At 36.6% G+C, this 24795-nt stretch overlaps 1 protein-coding gene across 2 annotated transcripts in view; it reads right to left on the bottom strand.

Annotated features, from left to right (window-relative positions):
- Positions 1-24795, bottom strand: part of LOC129802421 (lachesin) — a 217274-nt gene that overhangs the window by 166378 nt on the left and 26101 nt on the right. The gene's annotated exons all lie outside the window — the stretch shown is intronic.

Genomic DNA, 24795 nt, shown 5'->3' with positions numbered 1-24795 from the left:
GTGACGTCATCATTTTCTGCGTAAGTGGTTTGATAGGGGGTACGACGGGGGGGGGGTCATTGGAACGTATATTACACATGTTACGTAATCAGAAATATGACGTCATACATCTCCATACGTGTGGCGTCATACTCTTCTATAAGGCTTACTTACTGATTTAAATAATTATTCGGAGTTTCCTATTACGGCAGATAAATCCCCTTAACCATCAAAATGTCTGTCTTGTTCTCAACTGATATGAAAGTAATAGTGAATTTATAGAAATGTACAAGTATTTTCTTGCAGCAGATCATCCCATTGGGAAAACTAAACGCAACTATTGATACCAAATTTATGATAATTGCGACGGTTATTCGTAATCCATGGGGATAGATATGGGCAAGATGTGAGGATCACACGGATTATTTTCTCCTTTGTGGAGCAGTCAAAGAGCATAGCTGATCACAGAACAAAATTTCGAATAAATCTATGTAGATAGTAAAATATTTTGCATTGTTGTTTCTTGGCTATAGCAAAATTTGTATTTTCCATTCGCAAAAGTTAATCGGTAACTGTGCCAAAGCTTCAAAAGTCCTTCACTACTATGCTAAGGCCAAAAAATTAACCATACAAAAGGTATATTTGGCCATCGTACATAAGTGTGCCATGAAGCAAAAGGCACCTTCTTGATTGAACCCTTTAAAACTAAGAATTATTTTTGACATTAACTGTTTTGCCTGATTTGAGAAATCACTGCGATCAAAGCCCCATAAAAGAGGAACTTGAAAAGATTTGGGAAAATTTAGACAAAATCTAATACTGAAGAAATTTTAAATGAATTATATCACAGCATCTAAAAGTTGTGCGAAATCCAGAGGAGTGAAGCAGAGGAATCTAGCAAGAAAATTGTAGATCAAATCAAACATAAATGAAAATATTAACTGACGATAAATTATTATATTTTAAAGCATAGGAGAAAGACCTATAGCTTTATGGAAAATCTGGTTGATTGGGAGCAAGAAAGGAACCTCCACGCGTTTTTAGGGTTATAATCAATACTAAATCGGTGCTCTTGGGTAGTCCCCGGGGACTGACTGATCCTTCCATCACGAAGCTTAAATTAAGTGTCGAAAGAACATGCGAATACCGCTTGCCACTGACGTGGCCCATTTTTGGGCAAGACAAACTTAATTTTAGGCCTCGATACAATTAATAAAATCTGGTTGATTCAGAAAGAGATCATGAGGAGCAAATGTTGCAATATACGAGAAATCCAGCGAGATTCTAATAGCGATATACACTTTTCTGTGTGAAATGCCATAGAATTAATTAAAAGTACCAATTTTTTTGCGTGTTCACACAATCAGTGCCAGGATTTGCATCCACAAAAGTTTCCTATATCCCCTCCCTCTTTTTTCTCAATAAAAACTGTTTGGCATAATATTTTGCAATTATTTAACACGGGGCATCTTGGAAAATCAATCAATCAGAAGAAATCTACAGCGCAATGAGTACTCACAACTTGAGAGAATTAGCAGAACTTTTTGCAAAAGACAAATCAGAGTCCGATTTGGTACAGCTAATTTTGCATAAAAGGTCAATTGGTGAGATGATCGAGCTTCTTCATGCAACCAACAATGAGACTTTACGTAAGGGTGTGGTGGAAAAAATTTTCAGAAAGGTGAAAAGCGGAAAAGAAATGAGTATTTTGGAGAAAAAGCATTTAATGCTAAAATTTTTCAACATCAATGACGAGGATACACTTGACAATTTGTTTGAGATATTCTTTGGTGATCATACCTTGGATTCTGGTATAGAAGAAGCAGAATATGAGATTATAGAGCAACCAAATAAAATTTGCAAAATCTGCTATAACAATGAATACAACACCGCCTTTATTCCATGCGGGCATGTTGCTGCATGTCAAGAGTGTGCTTCAAAAACAAGGAACTGCCCCTTATGTCGAGAACCATACGTTGAGACTACAAGAATATACTTTTCGTAATAGAGAGAGAATTGAATGCGAAGCTAATATCTTAATGAGTTGTCATTACATATGAAAATCAGCCATGATTAAGAGGAAATAAAATTGTTTAAAAAGAAGAAAATGCGTTTTCTGCAAGAGTCAGGAAAGCAAAGTTAATTTTATAACAGAGTCGAGAAGAAAAATTTTATACACAGGTAAGAGGTGGTATAGTCAAAAAGTGGAAGAATAAAAAGAAATTGATGTCTTACAAATTATTGACTTACTTGCTATAAATGGAATTTCATGAAAAATGCGAAAATAGTTTATCGATGGTTTAAATGCATTATTGGTTGAGAAATAAGAATTTTTCAGTCTTAGTACTCCTAAATTTACTTCGGTATACCTCTGAAAATATTTTTTTTCACGGCATATTGATTACTGGTTTTTACACAATCTTCAAGTTGAAGGTTTACCTTTCATATTGGCATCATCTTTTTCATCTTGTCTTCCAACAATTTTCTTAAAGTTAGTCCGTTTTCACAGAAGACGACCATGTCTTCTTGGTTAAATTCTACAGCAGCTATTCCACCCCCGTAGCTTACGGCACATAACTCAACATTCGGTGAAAAGATCTCTGGAGAAAAACCGATCGCGATAAATGTTGTTTTTCTTCCTCCTTTTCACCAACACTTCTACTTGACGTTAAATCTCTGCCAAAAATAAAAGTTTTTTTAAGTTGATAAAATTCTTATAAAACGGTATTACTCTGAGATTTCGAAGATCTTTTGATCACATCAACGAAATTTCCCAAGATAAATGCAAAGTGTGCAAAATCTTTGTTTCATATCCGATAAAACTTGTTTGGACATGTCACTCTGCTGCATATACACTTTTTTAATATCTCAGAGGAAAGTCTAGGAAAATGGCATGTAAAGCATTTTTTTAAAGAGCAGGTGGAACGATTACAAAAATTGAGCTTAAATCGAGTTTGCTCCGATATGTGTTTTTCATAGTTCTTCTAGGTAATCTTGGTGGTACCCGCTCTTTATACCAGGATGATTTTTTTTTCCAAAAATTTAAGTGGATAGAGTTCAAAGATGATTTGTAGTGATAGTGAGTGCAAAGATAAATCCCCATAATCAATGAAAACTCAAAAGATACCCCAAAAAACTAGGCAAGCAATTGTGAGGAGGCGTCGACCTCGAGGGAGACCTAGGACAAGGTGGCTGAGTCAAATTCAGAATCTTGCCTCGGAGCGCCTTGGGATTGAACCTGAACTTATTCCTGAAGTGGTGGAGGATCAACAAGTGTAGGCTGCTAAACTGGATGTTATGGGAACGCGACCCCAATAGGGATAAGCGGTTGAAAATGTTGATTATGAATGAAAACTCAGGTCTGTGACTTTCTTTTAGTGAGTATCTCTTAAAAATTCTCTTTTGGTGTTCGTTGACTAAGGCCATCATACAAAGTAGTCTTTTCTTAAAGAAGACGCATTCAATTTTAATTTTCTAAGATTTCTCAAAAAAAGGTTATCAAAATGATAAAAAATAGTCCATGAAAAAGGCATGAAGTGTTCAGTATCACATAAAGCCGAGTTACAGAAGGTCATGCAACCCTTAAATAACGGGTACATATTCACTATTTCATTTGAAGAAAAAACATTTTTACAGTGGAGGGTACAAAAAATTCACTTTTTCATACGTTTTTCCATAGAGACAATAAACCTTTGGGGAACTTTTTTCCTAAAAAATAACAGACTTATCATTCTGATATACTTCGAGGTTTTGCATTCTATCTGAAACACGTTTAATTTGTTTGAGTCAACGTGTAAAATCTGCAAAATATTAACAGAGTAAAAGAGAAATAGCTTCAATTTTTATTAAACATCCACCATCTTAATTTTATCTGAAGAGTATGCTAAGATTTTATTCGAAAGAAAAGATCTTCATCTTCTATTTTATATGAGAAAGTCTCTCAGAAATGCATATCAATCTAGCAACGAGTTATCATTGAAAACGCGTGAGATGACTCAAAATCGCAGATAATTGAATTTTAAGAGACTATGCATTACCCTGTTAACATGTTTCACAAATAAAATCGATTCATATCTCAGAACAAAACATTTACGATTGCCTAAAGTATTTTCCAAACGGTGTGGCGGGTACACAGAAATTTCTAAATTTCAACTCAAATAAAGTTTTCGATGTTCTTCAGTGCAAGGTGTAAAAGGTGTAAATAAAATTTTAACAACAATAATATTAGGACAAATTTTTGCCCGAGAATTAAAGAGGACATAGTTCCGTGGTGATGTAGTGAGTGCAAGCCAAATTTCCATATTCAGTCTAAAGCAAAAATCTGTGACATTCTTTTACTAAACATCCTCTTGAGGCTTTTATTTTGATCCGTTCACAGAGGGAATATACTAAAAATATGATCATTTCATAAAAAGAAGTCTATTCTCACCTATGGTCATGAGATTTGGGTAATGACCGAAAGTATAAGATCGCGAATACAAGCTGACGAGATGAGATACTTCCAGTTGGTTAAGGGAATTTCTCGTTGAGATCGAGTGAGGAATGTGGCCGTTTGTGAGGAACTAAGAGTCGAGCAGCTTTCTTCGGGTTGAGAGATCACAACTTCGATGGTATGGACATGTTCAGCGCATGGATAAAAAAAGATTCCCCAGAAAAGCTATGCAATTCATTGTGAGAAGGCGTCGCCCTCGAGGCAGACCTAGGACAAGGTGGCTGAGTCAAATTCAGAATCGTGCTTTGGAACGCCTTGGGATCGAATCCGAACATATTTCCTGAAGTGGCGGACGATCGACAAGCGTGGGCTACTAATTTGGATGTCATGGGCCCGCGACCCCAATAGGGATAAGCGGTTGAAAATGAATGAATGAATAAAAAGAAGAGGATTTCACACTTTTCTACTTTCAAGAAGAGTCTAGCAGGGATAAACATAATCTGGGAACAAGTTATCAGTGAAAAACATGTAAAATGTTTCAGTGTTCAAGATGAACATGCACGTTCATACAAATTATTTTCAAATTAGAATTTTTTAATCTTTGAGGGATAATAATGGGTTTTAATTCATATCGAACTACTTTTGAATAGTTAAATCGCCAGGATATTCATCATAAGTCCTCACATCCTAAAAAGGATACGAATAATTCAACACAAAAGTCGGATAGTTTTGGCTTCACCAAGACTTTACAAAGGTTTTCGTTACCCCTACTTTTCAAGTCAATGACTTATCCTTAAAGGATTTAAGGACTATTAAACTATTTTTAGATACTTTTACTACTAGGAATGTCCTGTCATTTCAATTAGAGACGAATAGTTTAACTAATATACGGATTTTAGTTTTGGTTAAATCGAGTCATTTCACGAAGTATACAAAACAAGCCTCACTTTAACGGCAAATATTGAAGAAACTAGGATGCTAAACGATCCTAAACTTTTACCATCCTATTTTCTATATCCTTAACTCTATCTGGTATCAATTTGCTACCATTCTAACAAGTAGTTTCTATGATATTAGAGATTGAAAATTGTCAAATTCTTATTGAAAGTAGGTCATTATGCTTAGTGCTAATGACACCCGTTCATTCACTTCTTGATCAGCATTTTTTCGTCAGCAAAATAAAGAATGTGCAATTTTGCAATGACGCATTATGGGTTCACGGAGTTCACCTTAGTAATTAAGTGGGGTAAAAATGATTTTGTATAAATAGGGTTAATTTTTGTTAAATAAATCAGATTGCGATAGAGATTCCTGAGTTTCACTTCTAGCAGCACGAGAGTGCTTGTTCCAGAGAAATCGCATCTCCCTTTTGGCCCAAGACCAGCGGCATCCTATTGCCTAAGGATTACCAGCGGCCAATTGGCTCCCTACTGCCAGGAAACAGCGGCTTCTCTTCAAGAAGCCTTAAGACCTAGGGCAGGCTTTGAGAATATTTCTGGAGGATTTTTTCCTAGAGGCATTCATTTGCCGGACTGCAAGGTTGGAAATTTATTTCTAACCTTGGTTAAACTCTCTCGAGGCACCCCCGGGGGTAGCCTACACAAGGGGGCATTACTGCCTTAAGCCCGGTGGCTCGAAAGAGCCGTTACTAGAGGCCGTGAAAACAGCCGAGAGTCAGTCCAAACAGTGGAAGAATTCCCCAGGAAGTTCTCACCAGAGCAAGGGAATGATCTGACGGGATTCGGATTATTCTCTTCCTCTAGCTTCGGCTTTTCAGCTGTTTGGAGCCGAAACATGATCCGGCTCGAAGGACCATATGTTCAAGATGAACATGCACGTTCATACAAATTATTTTCAAATTAGAATTTTTTAATCTTTGAGGGATAATAATGGGTTTTAATTCATATCGAACTACTTTTGAATAGTTAAATCGCCAGGATATTCATCATAAGTCCTCACATCCTAAAAAGGATACGAATAATTCAACACAAAAGTCGGATAGTTTTGGCTTCACCAAGACTTTACAAAGGTTTTCGTTACCCCTACTTTTCAAGTCAATGACTTATCCTTAAAGGATTTAAGGACTATTAAACTATTTTTAGATACTTTTACTACTAGGAATGTCCTGTCATTTCAATTAGAGACGAATAGTTTAACTAATATACGGATTTTAGTTTTGGTTAAATCGAGTCATTTCACGAAGTATACAAAACAAGCCTCACTTTAACGGCAAATATTGAAGAAACTAGGATGCTAAACGATCCTAAACTTTTACCATCCTATTTTCTATATCCTTAACTCTATCTGGTATCAATTTGCTACCATTCTAACAAGTAGTTTCTATGATATTAGAGATTGAAAATTGTCAAATTCTTATTGAAAGTAGGTCATTATGCTTAGTGCTAATGACACCCGTTCATTCACTTCTTGATCAGCATTTTTTCGTCAGCAAAATAAAGAATGTGCAATTTTGCAATGACGCATTATGGGTTCACGGAGTTCACCTTAGTAATTAAGTGGGGTAAAAATGATTTTGTATAAATAGGGTTAATTTTTGTTAAATAAATCAGATTGCGATAGAGATTCCTGAGTTTCACTTCTAGCAGCACGAGAGTGCTTGTTCCAGAGAAATCGCATCTCCCTTTTGGCCCAAGACCAGCGGCATCCTATTGCCTAAGGATTACCAGCGGCCAATTGGCTCCCTACTGCCAGGAAACAGCGGCTTCTCTTCAAGAAGCCTTAAGACCTAGGGCAGGCTTTGAGAATATTTCTGGAGGATTTTTTCCTAGAGGCATTCATTTGCCGGACTGCAAGGTTGGAAATTTATTTCTAACCTTGGTTAAACTCTCTCGAGGCACCCCCGGGGGTAGCCTACACAAGGGGGCATTACTGCCTTAAGCCCGGTGGCTCGAAAGAGCCGTTACTAGAGGCCGTGAAAACAGCCGAGAGTCAGTCCAAACAGTGGAAGAATTCCCCAGGAAGTTCTCACCAGAGCAAGGGAATGATCTGACGGGATTCGGATTATTCTCTTCCTCTAGCTTCGGCTTTTCAGCTGTTTGGAGCCGAAACATGGTCCTTCGAGCCGGATGATCCTTACAAGATTATCCGGCATCGTTGAGGTCCCAACCCAAGGTGTACGCAGAGGACGTTAATCACCAACCAGAGGACTGCTTCTTCCCTGTGGACATACGACAAGCAGTTAGAAGGGAACCTCATCAGTGATCTATCAGCGACACTGACCATACCAACGAGAGTATCTTGGAAAGATATTCGACTCACCGTGACGTCAGTCTCCATAAGACGTCATTTCACCAGCGATTGACATCAGTTTCATCGTTTCCCGTCTCATCAGCAGACAGATAATTCTCCAAGAAGTAGTGCACGACTCCTTGGAAGGATTCCAGCGAAGGTGTCCTGGGACAGCTCATCCTTCATCCATTGTCTTCAGGAGGTTCGCAGACGACTTTTCTAAGTCATTCCATCACTGAGTCCAGTCTCACGTGATCAGCAGATTTATTCCAATCTGTGTTGGGTGCCCTCTATTCTCGAGCGGTGTTCCCATTCAACGGCAAACCGGATCCATTGCCAAATCTTTAGCCTGCAGCATTTCTTTGAGGAAACATCGCAGAATCCATCATCGAGTCCTGTCTCCGGTGATCCAACGATATTCTATCGTTAAAGGACCTCATCAGAAGGTTCCAGACTACAGTTTAGTTCTCATCGAATCAAGATTGAGAAAAGTCCAACGTCGCTTTAAGGTCCAGTCCAGACGACATCCATCCAGATCTTATTCGGAAGATCACTACCATAAGAACGTTCTCCACAATCCTCGAGGAGAAAAACACTTTATCAGTTGACTGATCTCCGGTGAATTTACTCACCAGACTTCATCAATTTCTGGGAAATTTACGCCTTTCCAGAAAGAATCCAGCATCCGCCCAGATCCATTGGGAAAAACAATCACATTCGCTGATTGCCACAGCTTGCTGACTCACCACCTCGCTCCAACATTTCCAGAAGACAAGAGGGTGGAAGTCCAAGAATCAAAAAAGCAGCAAGAGCACTCTATATCTGAGTGCTTCTTCATAAACTTGCCAATCCAGGCATTTTTCCTTGTGGGACACCACACATTCTTCCGTATCTTCAAAATCCACTAGAGATACAGAATTATCACAGACTCACTGCACCATCCACGCACTCACGAAATATATTCACGGATATCACTATCTCACGGAGAGGTCGCAAAGTCCAACACGTCACATTCCGCACTAATTTCACACAATTCATCTACAATTAAAAATCAAAAGTGCAAACGTTGGAAGATTGAAGCGGCAATCCACGACGCGCGAAGAAGGCACAGTGAGGATCAGATTACATTTGGATAAATCACACGTCCAGTGTTGACACACACCAAAGCTTTCTTCAATAATTCCCTACAACTCTACTATCAGAATGGCTCATTCAAATCCAACGGAAGAAGAAATTCCATCAACTGAGGAAGACATCAGACTGTTGTCTCATTGGTTAGTCCAGTTTCCCAAACTACCTGCCATTGAGATCAAGAAGTTTTCCGGCAACGAAGAAGATTGGCATTCTTTCTTTGAGCTCTTCAATACGGTCATTCACGAAAATCCAAGGCTCGAGGATGTAACAAGGCTCCAGTATTTGATGTCATACCTTGAAAAGGGACCACTGTCCTTGATTGATCACCTGACACTCTCCAACACCAATTATGCCAGTGCTATCAGCATCCTTAAAACCAGATATGAAAGTAAAAGGATTTTGGTCGCATCTTACGTCAAACCTTTAGTCAGGTACAAGAAATTCAAAATCTACTCCGCTGAAGATGTTATTGGGCTACATGATCGCATCAACGTGTCTCTTACGGGACTTAAGAATCTTCAGTACGACATCAGTTCCTGGGATCCCTTAATCGTATCCATCGCCATGAACAAATTTGATTCTGAAACTGCTAAAGCTTTTGAGGAGACTTTGCCTGATACAACGACGGTTCCATCCTTGGAAGAACTTCAGAACTTCCTTACAAGAAGATACAGAATCCTAAAAGCCATAGGAAACAACTCCAAGAGCAACTAAGAGGATCCGTTATTCCAGGGCGCGGGCCCCAGTATGTTCAAGATGAACATGCACGTTCATACAAATTATTTTCAAATTAGAATTTTTTAATCTTTGAGGGATAATAATGGGTTTTAATTCATATCGAACTACTTTTGAATAGTTAAATCGCCAGGATATTCATCATAAGTCCTCACATCCTAAAAAGGATACGAATAATTCAACACAAAAGTCGGATAGTTTTGGCTTCACCAAGACTTTACAAAGGTTTTCGTTACCCCTACTTTTCAAGTCAATGACTTATCCTTAAAGGATTTAAGGACTATTAAACTATTTTTAGATACTTTTACTACTAGGAATGTCCTGTCATTTCAATTAGAGACGAATAGTTTAACTAATATACGGATTTTAGTTTTGGTTAAATCGAGTCATTTCACGAAGTATACAAAACAAGCCTCACTTTAACGGCAAATATTGAAGAAACTAGGATGCTAAACGATCCTAAACTTTTACCATCCTATTTTCTATATCCTTAACTCTATCTGGTATCAATTTGCTACCATTCTAACAAGTAGTTTCTATGATATTAGAGATTGAAAATTGTCAAATTCTTATTGAAAGTAGGTCATTATGCTTAGTGCTAATGACACCCGTTCATTCACTTCTTGATCAGCATTTTTTCGTCAGCAAAATAAAGAATGTGCAATTTTGCAATGACGCATTATGGGTTCACGGAGTTCACCTTAGTAATTAAGTGGGGTAAAAATGATTTTGTATAAATAGGGTTAATTTTTGTTAAATAAATCAGATTGCGATAGAGATTCCTGAGTTTCACTTCTAGCAGCACGAGAGTGCTTGTTCCAGAGAAATCGCATCTCCCTTTTGGCCCAAGACCAGCGGCATCCTATTGCCTAAGGATTACCAGCGGCCAATTGGCTCCCTACTGCCAGGAAACAGCGGCTTCTCTTCAAGAAGCCTTAAGACCTAGGGCAGGCTTTGAGAATATTTCTGGAGGATTTTTTCCTAGAGGCATTCATTTGCCGGACTGCAAGGTTGGAAATTTATTTCTAACCTTGGTTAAACTCTCTCGAGGCACCCCCGGGGGTAGCCTACACAAGGGGGCATTACTGCCTTAAGCCCGGTGGCTCGAAAGAGCCGTTACTAGAGGCCGTGAAAACAGCCGAGAGTCAGTCCAAACAGTGGAAGAATTCCCCAGGAAGTTCTCACCAGAGCAAGGGAATGATCTGACGGGATTCGGATTATTCTCTTCCTCTAGCTTCGGCTTTTCAGCTGTTTGGAGCCGAAACATTCAGTATCGCACATAACTAAATTTTAGGGGTACATTCATCAGCTCCACAGTAATCAGTGACATGCTCACCCCATTCTATATAATTTGAGAAAAAATGATTTTATATGAAAAACCATCTTCAGATTTGTTATTTTGTTGCCGTTCCTCAAATCTTTATGCTAAGGTTCATGTGCAATTTCTTCAGGTCTCTTTACAACACATTGCAAATAGTAAGAAAAGCATCAATTATAAATTCAAAATATGTAATATTGCGGAGGGGAGGGTGGGGTTTCTCTTGCAAAGTTATCAGAAACCTAACACCTTTTCCCATTCTTTCCTCACTTGCGGCCAAGAAAATTAAATGATTCATATACAAAGAATGAAATTTGCTTTCATTGACGATTTTTCACTCCTCTTTTAATCGCCTCACTCCACTCCATAAAACTCATGAGCGATGCAGGAGATCATATTTCGGTCATTCCGGCGGCAAGTGCATAGAAAGGGAAGTAGGTACATTCAACCATCAGTTTGCAATATTAGGAAATAATTTAGGTATAGCGAGCTTATATCACATACTCGAGATCCATGATCAGTGTATGGAAATGCTTTTCACAAAAATGGACAAAGAAAAGTCATGAGATCAGTGGATCATATGGATCATCATGATCTAAAGAGACACTGCGAAATTTATCGGACATTGTAAATAGAGGGGTAGAAATGAAAATTTTTGGTAAACATAAGAAAGATTCTCCAGAAAAAAAATACATGAATTAAACAGATCTTAAGAATCTCTTGCTATAATTAGACAGCCCGTGCCACTAGAGTTCCCTAAATTGGAACATCCTCTAGCTGTTTGAAGCAACGTTTAACTGTATTCAACCCCTTCTCCGCACACTGCTAGGATATAACCCTGAAAAACTGATTTTTTAGGGTTACAAAATATTCCACCACCTTTGAAGATGCTTTCCCATAGCTGCATGGGTGGTGGTCATACCACTAAAATTGCGAAGTAACGTATGGGCAAGTAAAATAAAGAGGCGCAAAATATACTTTATTCAACGTAGATAAAAGATCATCCCAATGAAAGATCTCCCTTAAAAGTGCGGTGGAGTAAATTAATTTCCCGGGACATATGTGAAATTATATGAAAAGCACTTATTTTCACTGTAAAAACGTTTATCCTCTTTATTAAGAAGCCTTTAATAGCTCTCAAAGGGAAGAAAAAATTCCCACAGCAATTAAAATATTCCCACGACAATTAATTTATAGTCGCCTCCATACGACACATTCCATGCCATTTTTTGCAATAGGATGCATTCTTAAGTACGGATCATATATCCAGAAGTTACCACGCGCCACTCTGAAACCCGAAACCCGAGATCTGTTTCTCGCACTGTTTTTCCCCGCCAAGTGACGCGCGCAATTATTCCCACGGGGCATGTGTATGTGTATGAAAATGTATGCATGCATGGAAAATGTCTATATAAGATATCTATGCATGGGTGACATCAGCCTGTGGACGATGCAACGGTTCACGATTCAGCGGGAGCCCATCAACATGCCGCCGTGGCCGAGTGGTCTAAGCAGTGGTACACATTACGTTTAAGACTTTAAGTATCTGTCGGTTCAATCCCAGGTCTCGGCCAAAAAATTTTCACGTCGCGAAAAAAAAATTACGGAAATAGCTAATAATAGGAATAACAGAGGGCGCGCGCATAGAAAATAAGAGCAGCGGTCGGTAATAAAAATGGCGGACAAAAATAGGAGCAGCGGTCGGTAATAAAAAAAATGGCGGATAAAAATAAAAATGGCTGATGGGAATTCAAAATGGCGGGCATGAATTCAAAATGGCGGCCAAAATTCAAAATGGCGGATGGGAATTCAAAATGGCGGTCAAAATTTCAATTTCACAATCAAAGGTGGCGCTCGTATACCAACGGAAAATTCAAATTTAAATTTCCGCCCAGTGACGTTAGCCTCCCAGGGGGTGGGGGTGTGACGTCATCCCAAAATATTGCGTCATGCCTTCAGGGTGTGACGTCAGAAAATATGTGACATCATCATATAAGCGTGACGTCATCATAAATATGACGTCATCACCGGATGACGTCACGCCGACTTGCTCGATGATGACGTCAGCGCGTGACGTCATCTACGCCGACTTGCTCAATATATACTACTTATAGTACAACGCATTTTCGAAATGTAGTACGAATGTTACAGGCCCTACACTACAACATGCTGAAGCACCCTTAATCACAAGCTTCTCGAAATTCAGTCCTATTTCCCATTTCAAGACAGCCACGAATCTGACGTCCACCTCGTTTCGATGGTGAAGACCGATTGATCGATTGTGCCTTCAGAATATCGTTGAGTACTCACAAAAAAGACACTAGAGAGCGTATTTATCAAGCAAATGGGGTCATGTTTGGGGCCGATGGAAAGGTCTTGGAATTTCCGACAAAACTAAACCGGTTTAAATCGATTTTGAATCGGTAATGAACTGGTTCATAACCGATAAAATTTTTTTTCCAAAAATCAAACCAAAAAAAACTATTTTGGGGGATCTTTTGAGAGATTTATGAATCGGTTCAAATCGGTTGAAAACCGGAAATGATGCGAAAGTACTTTTGCCGTATAGTATATAAGTCACGAGTTCGAGCATTTCGCAAAGCCTGGGACGCTTTGCAACCCTTTTTTGTACAGATTCGAAGGTATATCAGAGAGAACTTATATAAAGGCCCATTGGAAGTTCGGAGCTTAAACCGACGAGTTAAACAAAAGTGAGCAAGTCCATGAAGAGAACATTTATTTTAATGAAACTGCAATATAAAGTTCTTCCATTCTGAATTTCCACAAAACTTCAAAAAAATTGAATTGTTAAAAATACAGAAATTCTAAATGGCAGAACAATCAGCACTAAAACGGAGAGTACGTGAACTTGCACTTTAGGCTTCTGGTATATTTTCGAATAGGTTTGTCTTGGCTTTATCTCTTCGAAAAGTTATTACTGAACAGAACCTGTAGAGATGTTTGTTTCCTGAATATATCGACATAGCAGTTCTGATATGAAAATCAGTGTTTACACGACTACCCCGTATTTACTACTGCTCTAATTTCCCCTACGTATATACCTTAAAATCGATTTTTTTTAATTAAGATTATAATTCATGTGAGCAGCACATGACTTTTGTGCTGCTCACAATGTGCTATTCCAATGAAAAAATGAGCATGTTTTTTTAGCACATTGCTGTTCTCAAGTACTAAAAAGACCATGACTGTTCCCAGTTCCCACATGTTATTTCAATTAATGTCAGATGGCATTGTGACCGGGTGAAAGCTTGCTTGGCGGAATATTCGAATTCGGATTTCGGTTGGGAAATCGACAAGATTAATTTATTGTTTTCACTTTCATAGTATTTTGTACATTTTTTTATCATGATAGACAGGATGTAAGGTCCTTCTCTCCATACAAAAACTTCATATTTTTCACAGTCTTCATCGTGTTTAAAAATCACCAAATAGGCATGACAGGAACCGACACAAAGAAAAAGTTTAACCGAAATCCGAATTCGGATATTCCCTCCAAGCAAGCTTTCACCCGATTACAATGCTATCAGACATTCGGTCAGTGTGGAGTAACCTGTAATATCAGCTTGGTTGCGTAATGCAGTTGGAAGACCGGGAGTTGGCAACTTTAGCCTCAACCGCGGGTTTTCCCAGGTTTTCCATGAGTTTTCCCGTGAATGCTCATTGGTGAACAGTCGGCGAGCAGCATTAATAGTCTCTACTCATTATTTTCAAGAAATGACGTATGGGAATAGACATGGTCTTTTTTAGTACTTGAGAACAGTAATGTGCTAAAAAAAACATGGTCACTTTTTCAGTGGAATAGCACCATTATTGTGTTATTTTTAATAAGACAGTAAGAATGGACATGAGTAATCACTACTCTCAAGAAATTTTCGTAAGGGGTTTGGAATAGTGAATAAGTTACCCTGTAGGGTAGGTTATCCTACGAACCATCGCCCGGTCATTAAGTCGTCCCGCTGGTCCGCGAGATTTATTGCAAGAGTGTATTTGTGAAGTAAGATAAAAGTTCAGAAAAAACAACTACATCGTTTCCTTGAGTCCGGGATTGTGAGTCGCCTTTCCTTCGGTTGCCAGTCATTTAAGGGTGTTTTCGAGGGGTGGAGGGCTCTCTGTTCCTCCCCTCAGAATCGTAGAGTTTATGCAGTAGAATAAGATCCCGAAAGTTCGCTATATCAGTAGGTATTTCCATCTGTATTTTAGTTTTAAACTACGGATGTTTAACACAAATTGCACGATAATCTTTCGGCTTCTGTGGAGAGCAACATGCCAGACCGCCTTTTTTGCGCCCAAACAATATTAGGAATACACAAAAGTCAGAAGAAGGAAAACTCCCACATAACTTACATTATATAGGGCTGCGAGTGGTCAAAAGTCAAAGTGAGCAAACGTAAATAGGTGGGTAGTGAGGTTCTCTACATGGATATATTCCATACGAAGAGGAAATAAACACCATTTAATTTAATCGATCAACCTAATATCCACATATGGAATTTTCGTCTATCTCGCACACTATTTCCTGGGTAAATTTATCCGAGACATCGCCGGTGAACGCACCAAGTTGCTTGCCTCTAACATCATCCAGAGGCGTGTGGATGGGAAACTTAATGGCCAATTCACTCAGGTGGTATTCTAGAAGGTTATGTACATATGAACTCGTATGTTTTGTATAAACATTACATATACGTTTACTATACAACATCAAGATTCATCCACTGGGAGTTTAGGGAGAACCTTAGCTCACCTCCCGTATTCTAACAACATAAATATTCTTCTGATTTGATCTATGAACTCCATCGACTGATAAGACGTATATTTAACTATAAATGGAAACAGGACCCACCACACATGAATTTAGTTTGTATTTTAGGTAATTTCAGTACTAGGGGAAACTGGGGCACCACCAAACACGGGGTACCACCAATCACTGCGTTTTTTTAATCGGATATTCGACTTCAGAGGATAAGACCTATAGGAATTTATAGGCACTATAGGGATGCTTGTCCACTGAAGGAATGGTCGAAATAGTCCAAGTAGTTTAGAAATAAAAATTAGTGTTTGGTGGTACCCCGTGTTTGGTGGTGCCCCAGTTTCCCCTATATAGAGAGTAGTCCCACTTCTCATATATTTGCATCTCTTGAGTTACGAAGAGAAAGCAAATAAATTTTAATTAACATTGTGAATATCTAGATGATGAACATTCTTATTGTTTTCAGTTTTCACTATACTGAATCAACAAGCATATTTGTAATACTTGCAAAGTCACCACTAATTAATTGGTCTCTTCTGTTTTGTCCATACTAGAGTGACATATTAAAATTGTCACATTCTCCAAATGACTAAACTAATTTGCATATAACCAAAAACCCTAAATAAAACACATATAAATTTATGAATCCTCCTAACAGCACTATACAATATTTTTCTTTAAACCAAAATAGTAGTAGCAATTTATCTCAACCATATGTATGTTGTTGTAAATAAAAGCACAAACTCTATGTTTCAGTTGACAACTCTAGCATATTTTCGTCCTTTCAAATTAGTTATTTGAAGTCAACGATGTATAAAATTGAATTTTGTTGCCATACCATCAAATGATATGCATGATGCTGCGACTCAACCACATAAGCTGAAACTTTGTACATAGCCCATCTACCCTTACACATAAAACACATGTCTTAAATTTTCGTAATGAGTGTAAATTTTTCGCAAGTCACAACCGTGAAATTTGCTTTGTACCACCCATATTTGAATTATTGTTATTTAATATGGTATTGATATTTTCCAGTGAAGGAAATATTTTTTGTTGTACACCGTATGACAAAGCTACAAAAATAAAAACAAATGTAAATAAGAGAAAACAATCAGATGCATATTTAATCAGTAAATAATTTTCTTCTTCATCGGAAAATTCAATTAAAATGTAAATATGAAAATATTGTTCAGATTTCATTTATGGAAAAAAATGTTACTTGTATTTCGTAGCATTAAAGCAAAACTTTGAAGAGAAATCCATCAATTTATGGAAATCGGATGAAAAGAATAATAAATTTTAAAAAAAATTATGATTAGGTAAGATTTTTAATTCCAAAGAGACTGCATTTCTTTTAAAATAAATTTTGACGATTTTACGTACATCCTGTAGAGATTTTCCATCCAATACAGAAAATTTATGACGCAGATTCATTCCGGCATTCTGCACAATTTTTCTTCTTTTAACTTCTTGTAACTTGCCATTTTAACCTAAATTTAAAATTAACAAAAAAACATTTTATTTCTTATTATTTATCATCTTGTTTATATACATATATTGACCATTGAAAATTTTAAAAATGTGCAAATGTTCTATTTGCTTATAAAATGACATAACTTCAAAATATAACTGGATTGAAAGAAGTTAGTTGCACGCATTTCATCTTTTTGAGGTACTTTTCCAATGGACTTAACAAACTTTTGACGCATGAAAAATAATCAACTTTTGGCAAACAATTATTTTTCATATGAAATAAGATTAACCCATTCCTTACCATTGTATTATACATCATACGCAAATTGAGTGATTTTTGATGATTTATTTCTGGGCAATTTTTATCTGAATTGCTGTCGGGAATGGATTTTTAGTAACGTTAGTTATTCAGTTACTTGACAAAAATAGTCCGACAGAGATGAAAATACATTTTGTTATTATTTTCTTGCTTCGCGGAAGGTCATGCAAAATTTTTGCTCAAAATGGCGGACGGAAAATACGACATCCCGTCGAATTTGTTAAAATTGGCCTCTTTCCTCTTTCCTGATTTGAATTCTAGTTGCCAATTGGTGTTCTTGGATAGTTACTCTATCTAAAGCAATAGAGTTTGTAATGAATTAATGCACAGAATTTAAATTCAGTGACCGTTAAGACGTGTGTTTGATAGAGGCTCCCCGCGCCCCCATAATGGAAAAAAATTATTTCTTTTCAAAAAATTCATCTATTGAGCTGTATGAAAGTAATCCCAAAATATGAACATTCTATCTCAAGTATTTCTGGTACATTGACTGAATGGGTTAATTATGATTTATAAATAAGATCTACGGATTACAGGCAACCAATTTGCAAAAAGAATAATTTTAAAAAGTAATTTTTTTTTATCTTTTTCCCCACATGGTTTCCCGAACATACATGACGTAACAAACTTTTGACACCCACTGTATTTTATAGAAATTTTTGACGATTTATACGTAAAAACTACGCGTGTCAATCGTTGGTTAATGATTGTTTTAATAAAATCATACAATATTAATTCGGAGAACATTCAGGTTACATTTTCAAGCTATGTAACTTCAAATGGGATTATTCGAAAACGTTTTTTTTCCCTAAATATCTCACTTAAAACAAATAGTTTCTCTTAACGCGATAACTAATAAGTTCAGATAGCTGCGGTTGAGTATTGGCCAATTGAGAATAAAAATCGCACATTTCCCATAAAATCCCAAAGTTTTATATTTTCAAAAGCCATGCATGCTTGAAACTACCCTACCCTCTCTTGCAGCAAAATGTAAGATTATTCAGATTCACTGCAAATAATTAACCACATTTTGTTGCCATTTACAGTGTCCAAGTTGCGCAAACCCCGATTGAGGTATGTAATTTATGAAATGAATGAACAACCATGGTTTACCGGTAGTCATAATTGTACAATAATAGCTTAACCACGATGTAAATGACATCACTGTAAGTTCAGCAATTATTATATGACCAATTATTGTCCTGAAATGATGGTTATGACCATATGACACAAAAATATGTCACTAAATTTTATAATTAGATCTGTTCATGGATGAATTTAACAAGAAATTAATGTATTCAAAGCTCTGTCAATACTTATTAAATATGCCTCAAAAGACCAGTTGACAAATGAAATTTTATTTTAACTAATAAAACATTGAGCAAACAACTCGAACTCATAATTCTTGTGCTATGCTCTCAAAATTTATTTTCTCATCGATCCATAAGTCAAAAGGTAAGAAATATACTGCAAAAAACAAAAAAAACTTAAGGTATACAAGAATAGGGCAGTTCATACCTAAAGTTTTTATTTTCAAGACTCAATTGCCGAACGTTTATTAATTATATTGAAGCTCAGTCAAGCTGAGCTTATTCACTTCAGTTAACCCTTTAAGGACGATTGGGTCACCGGTGACCCAAAAATGAATTTTTTCCTACGGGCATCTAAAGTTGTGTATTAGGGCGTTTCAACTAGGAAAAAATTTTTTTGGCACTATTCTCACGGTGCTGTATTTTATGAGACAAGAAAGTTTTTCTTCTACGACCATATGATCAGACGCTGTTTAGAGGTGGCTGAACGACCCTCTCTGTAGAACAAATTTCTGATTTTACCGGATTTTACACTACAAAGAGGGTCGTTCAGCCACCTCTAAACGGCGTCTGATCATATGGTCGTAGAAGAAAAACTTTCTTGTCTCATCAAATACAGCACCGTGAGAATAGTGCCAAAAAATTTTTTTCCTAGTTGAAACGCCCTATTGTGTATTGCTCTAAAAAGTCAGAAAAAATGATTTTTTCTGACCCTCGATTTTTGATCTTCTCGTCCTTAAAGGGTTAAATTTGGATATCAACTTATTTGAAAACTATTTGAAGAATGCAATAGAATTTCAGATAAAAAGGAATTAACTGAATTATAGGATCTTCATAGCAGAGCAGGGGCCTCTCGACATTTTATTTTTCCATACGTTTTTGCATAGAAGCACTGAAGACTTTTGGCAAGTTTTTTTTTTTAAAGACAATTAACTTATCAGTCTGATATAATAATTCGAAATAGTGTTTTAAAGGTATCTAAAAATATATATTTCATAATGTTTGCCGAAATAATACAAGAACTAGGAGCAAATTTGTTTAAGTCGCGGTGAAATATCTGCAAAAGTTTTACAAAAAAAGTGAAAAATGGCTTCACTTTTTATTAGGCTTGATGGGCCCCTGTAGCCGAAATTATAGCTGAAGTTCAAGAATTAAACGTGCTCAGTAACCACTTTTTCAAGCTGCGTTATCATACGTAGAAAAGAATTGGAAAATATGAAATAGAGTTAGTTTGGGACTATGCCGTGCAAATCATTTAACTGTTGAAATATTTGCAACAATATTCTTTCGGGTAATTTAATGTTGAAAATACTTTTTAGTGCTCAATGCAATAATGGTGCAAAATTATTTGAAAAAGACTGAGAAAACTGTTCTGTTTTAGGTGATTATAATAACAGCCTTGACCTCTTGACAGAAGTAATGTCTGAATTTGAAAAGCATAATAGAAGACCGGAAGATTTTCCGGATGTTGTACGATCTTTACAAAATGATTTTATTAGACGTTATACTGAAGAGTCGATAGCAACTTATAAATGAGATTGTTGTCGACTTATGGGAGAGTTCTCCGAAGATCCCAAATCTTTATGTCTAACCATTTGATCTCTAGGTCTGATAACGACCGCACAGATGAATGAGCAAACTTACGGCGCGACGTCAAAAATTCGAAACTTCAGATTTCCAAAATTCTACTAAAGTTTGATCCTTTAGGGGATAGGGATCCTAATGTGCTGGATATTAAAGCTTAAGCCGAGAAACTGGTATAGAGTGCCAGTACAGCTATTATCTACAAACAAAAAAAGAATTTTTTCAATAGTTTTTCGTTCCGTAAGATTTCTACAGCAGTTAATTTTAGCCAAATCATAGCCAAAGTATGGAAAAAAATTAAATTTGAGAATTACGTTTCATTTAGAACACTGAGAAAAAAGAGGGTGCGATTAACTTTTTTTCCTCATAACTTTAACACTTTTTAGGTGTAAAAATGTATCAACATTTTTAATGTTAATTTTACACCTTTTTAAGGATAAAATTAACATGAAAAAGGGCAACTTTAACCCCCAATACACCTAAAAAGGGTAATATTTACACCGATGTCGGATCAATACTGCAAGGTAAAATTAACATTTCCGGAATGTTATTTTAACTTTTTCGGATTTCTCTCAGTGTATAATTAAAATAATAATCAGACTACATTCACATCAGTTTCCCAATAAGCCGTAGTCTGTCGGCTTAAGCTGTAACCATTGACAGACTTACAGCTTAAGACGAGAGACAGATTAGAAGGAAACTGATGCAAATAGTCTAATCTAATCATTATTTTGATTATAATTAAGTACGTTAATCCGTAGGACTGACCAGCACATGATTCTGTCTAGAACATACAACTCAAAATTTTGAATTATACTGCTCTCTCGCTGGAATTCGAATAGTAGTATAATAGAGTGTGCATTAGGTAGGGCATTGCATAGAATGGTTGCAATCAGGGGCATGACGTTTCCTATGTTTCCCATGTTTTTAGCGAGCCGAAAAAACTTTTGAGTTTATTAGCTGTTTTCTGTCATTGTAAAATGAATTAGCAAAAAATACAAATAAAACATAAAATCTAATTTAATATTGAATAGGCAACCAAAAACCCCAAATTTGCAACCTATGTAGTTTTAGAGATGTCTTGTGAAATGTGTACGAAAACAGGGAAAAATTTACACTAAAACTGGTCGCATTTTTCAGAGCGAATGTCACCCCCTTGGTTGCAATACACTACATCAGAGGCGTGCAAAAATCGTTGAAACCGAATAAACGTCAAATTAAACATGTACTTCAATGGTCAAGACGCTACTATAACAAACTTATTTTGACGTTAATTCGGTTTCAACGGTTTTTGCACACCTCTGCACTACATACAGTAGGTTTTCGTTTATTCGTGCATGTATGACCAAAATGTTTCACAGATCAACAGATTGATACTCATCAAATCATTTGAAATCCAACGATTTTTTTCTGCAAAATCGTTGGATCTTTTCTGTGAAGTGAATCATGACGGAACGGAATTAACTATTATCTTTGAATATGCGTTCGTTCTATAAAATAAAGTAACAGTGAGAAAAAATCACACAGATTATAGAGTATTTGCTCTAAAAAAAAGACCTCCAAATCGTGATCAATGTCAAGAAACATTTTAAAATTTAACTGAAGCCCGGATTATATTGTGTCACCTGATGGACAAAGAGTAAACGGATAAGCGAGAGTCTATACTGTATGTGTTTATCGCCAAGAAAACTTTCCAGTCAACCTATATTTTTCCTATATTATATTTTTTTATTCTCAAAACTCTATAAAACAAGACAAAGATGAAAAATTTAGTTATAGGACATGCTCAGATGGAGACACAGAATATGGCCAAGATGAACAAATGGTTGTAGCTCGGAACTCGTCTCTATCTTGAGTGTCTTATTTTGATCTCGTCAAATTTGTATCATAAAAAGCTAAGAAGTTTAGAATATAATGTTCTTATGTATCCATATAACATTATTTTACCAGTATGTTTAAAAGCCGATACAGTGTATTGTGCGGTAGCAAGCATCGTTTAAAGTAGATATATTTAAATATTCTTCCTAGGACGACAGACATTCATTGTTTCACATATAATATTTTCCATACACATATAGTTAGAATTTATTTTGAAAATGTATGCAGAGGTGTCGTGTTCGACGGGAAATTTTCAACAATTATTCCACTCCGTGTTGCGTCACAGACAAAGAAGAGGAGACTTTGGCTCAGATGTACATCCTATGGTGTCTCACACCCTCATTAGAATATTTCGTCAGAAACATGTAGGAGAGACCCTTCCTGACTTGCCAACTTACCCTCTTCTTGTAACACCCTGGAATTTTGTGGTTGAGGCAAGAAGATTTTTCTCAATTTTCCACTCAAATGTATGTCGTTGTGTATGCCACCAAAGTGTTTCACATCGTACCCTCTTCCCCCTATTACCCTCCTGTTTACGCAAATTTTATGCGGGAGACACTGAGAAATAATTTAGCAAGTCGAGACGGAAATAAAAATGATTTTTCATCAGACGGTTTGCTCTTATTGCTTAATAGCCGTGTGGTTGAAGGTAGTATATTTCGTCTCTCTGCCCGCATACGAGAGCCACAATTTAACTAACACCCTCCACCCACAAAGGGTGGTAACTAGTGCCAGCATCTTTCTCTCTCACTCTCTCAGTTATTTTGGGGAAGAAATTCGCAACCCAAGACGATAGAAAAGCCACAGAAGAACACTGTGAGAATATGTGGAACATGGAAGTGGCTTTATTAAAATAAGGAATGATTAATGGAGTTATTTCATACGATTTAAACACAACGAATTTTGTGTTAACGCCATAAATGTTTTCTCAAGTCGTGATTCTATTTCCCATTTTCCTTGAGTGAGTTAAAAAAAAGACTGTTATGCTCACTAAAGGAATTTACGTGCAAGTTATTATAAAGAAATATTCAAGAAAACTTTATTTTTTTCGATTTTTTACTAAATTCACTGAAAATGACAGAACGCAATCTTATGATAAAGAAACAATATTGAAAAAAATTAGCGAGGTATTATCGAACTTTTGTATTACTAAAGAAAAGGGGTATAGCAAATCGTCCCATAATGCTCGAACTCGTAACTTGTGACTTATGGCCTCTACACATTAGGAATAATTTTTGACAAAAATTTCATTTTTAAAGGAAATTGCCTGCAGTTCTAAAGGCGGAAACGTCAAAATTCTGTGAAAAACTCACTTCTTGACAAAAATTGTTCGTAAAGGCCTCTATACATTGGGAACGGTTTGCGTCAAAAATTGCATTTTTGACAGTATTTTGACATTTCCCCCTATAGAAATTTTGACGATTTCTTTCAAAATTGCAATTTTTGAGCAAAATTGCTTCCAACGTGTAGAGGTCATACTGTGTAAAGGCGCTAGGCACTAGGGTAGAGTCAGTACTTTTTCGCCAGTAAGCACTTTTTCGCCACCTACAAATAAAATCACTTTTTCAGGGAATTATGAGCTCATGGAACTACGAAATGACTATTACTTCGTAACCTCTAGTCCAACGGATCAGAAAACCATAACTGGTGCTCCACCGACTAGATTATTTGCAAGTTAATTGAAGAAATTGTCGACAAGGTGAACAGTCACCAAAAAAATGGAGTTCTTAATAAACTTGTCAACGCTCAGACAAATTGTCTTGCAATATTTTATGTTTTTGCAGTACAGTATTTGATATTTTTTCACTGAAAGTCACTTTGTTATTAACTAAGCTTCGCTCTAATATCGTTTTCAATAATGTTTTCCAAAAAAATAAGGAAATACGGATGTGGTGAAATAGGGCTTACTTTTTTCGGTTGTGTAAGTACTTTTCGCCACTCATTTTTCCAAGCATTTTACAAGTGGCGCACCTCGCGGAATTTAGTTGAAACAGACGTAATTGTCAATTGATTTTTGTCGCAAACAAAAAATGTGCAAAAAATCATTCGAAATACTCTAATAATTGTCTAATATCGGTGTTAAATAAGAAAAGTACTGTGCAATGTGCTTTTGCGGGTTTTCGAAAGCTGCTGTTTCTTAAAAATCAATTAAAAACAAGTGGCGAAAAAGTGCTTACACAGTGGCGAAAAAGTGTTTACAAAGTGGCGAAAAGTACTGAAACATGCATTGTTGCAGGAAATGTACTTTTTCAACCAGATACTCAAAAGTTCCCTAAAAGTCTCCTGGTTCGATATATAGACAATGCTTCAAAGCACTTGTACAGAAAATTTCTTTTTATTTCGACAAAAATTGTAAGAATTACAAGGGTACAAAACCTTAAGGTGGCGAAAAGGGCTTACTCTACCCTATAACCCAAAAAGTAGGAAAGGTATTATTTATTGTCTTAATAAAGTTCTTTTCTACTGCCCAATTTGTTCTTAAATATATCGGTTTAAAACCGATTTGAAACAATTATCAATATTCAAACGCCAAAAATAGCCAGGAGTGAAGTTTAATTTCGGATCAAAATTAGTTATCAATCAGGTTATAGCTGCTGACTCATTACCGATTTA

The sequence above is a fragment of the Phlebotomus papatasi genome, chromosome 2 (genome assembly GCF_024763615.1).
Source record: "Phlebotomus papatasi isolate M1 chromosome 2, Ppap_2.1, whole genome shotgun sequence".
NCBI classification, from domain to species: Eukaryota; Metazoa; Arthropoda; class Insecta; order Diptera; family Psychodidae; genus Phlebotomus; species Phlebotomus papatasi.
This window is presented reverse-complemented; position numbering and strand designations above follow the sequence as displayed.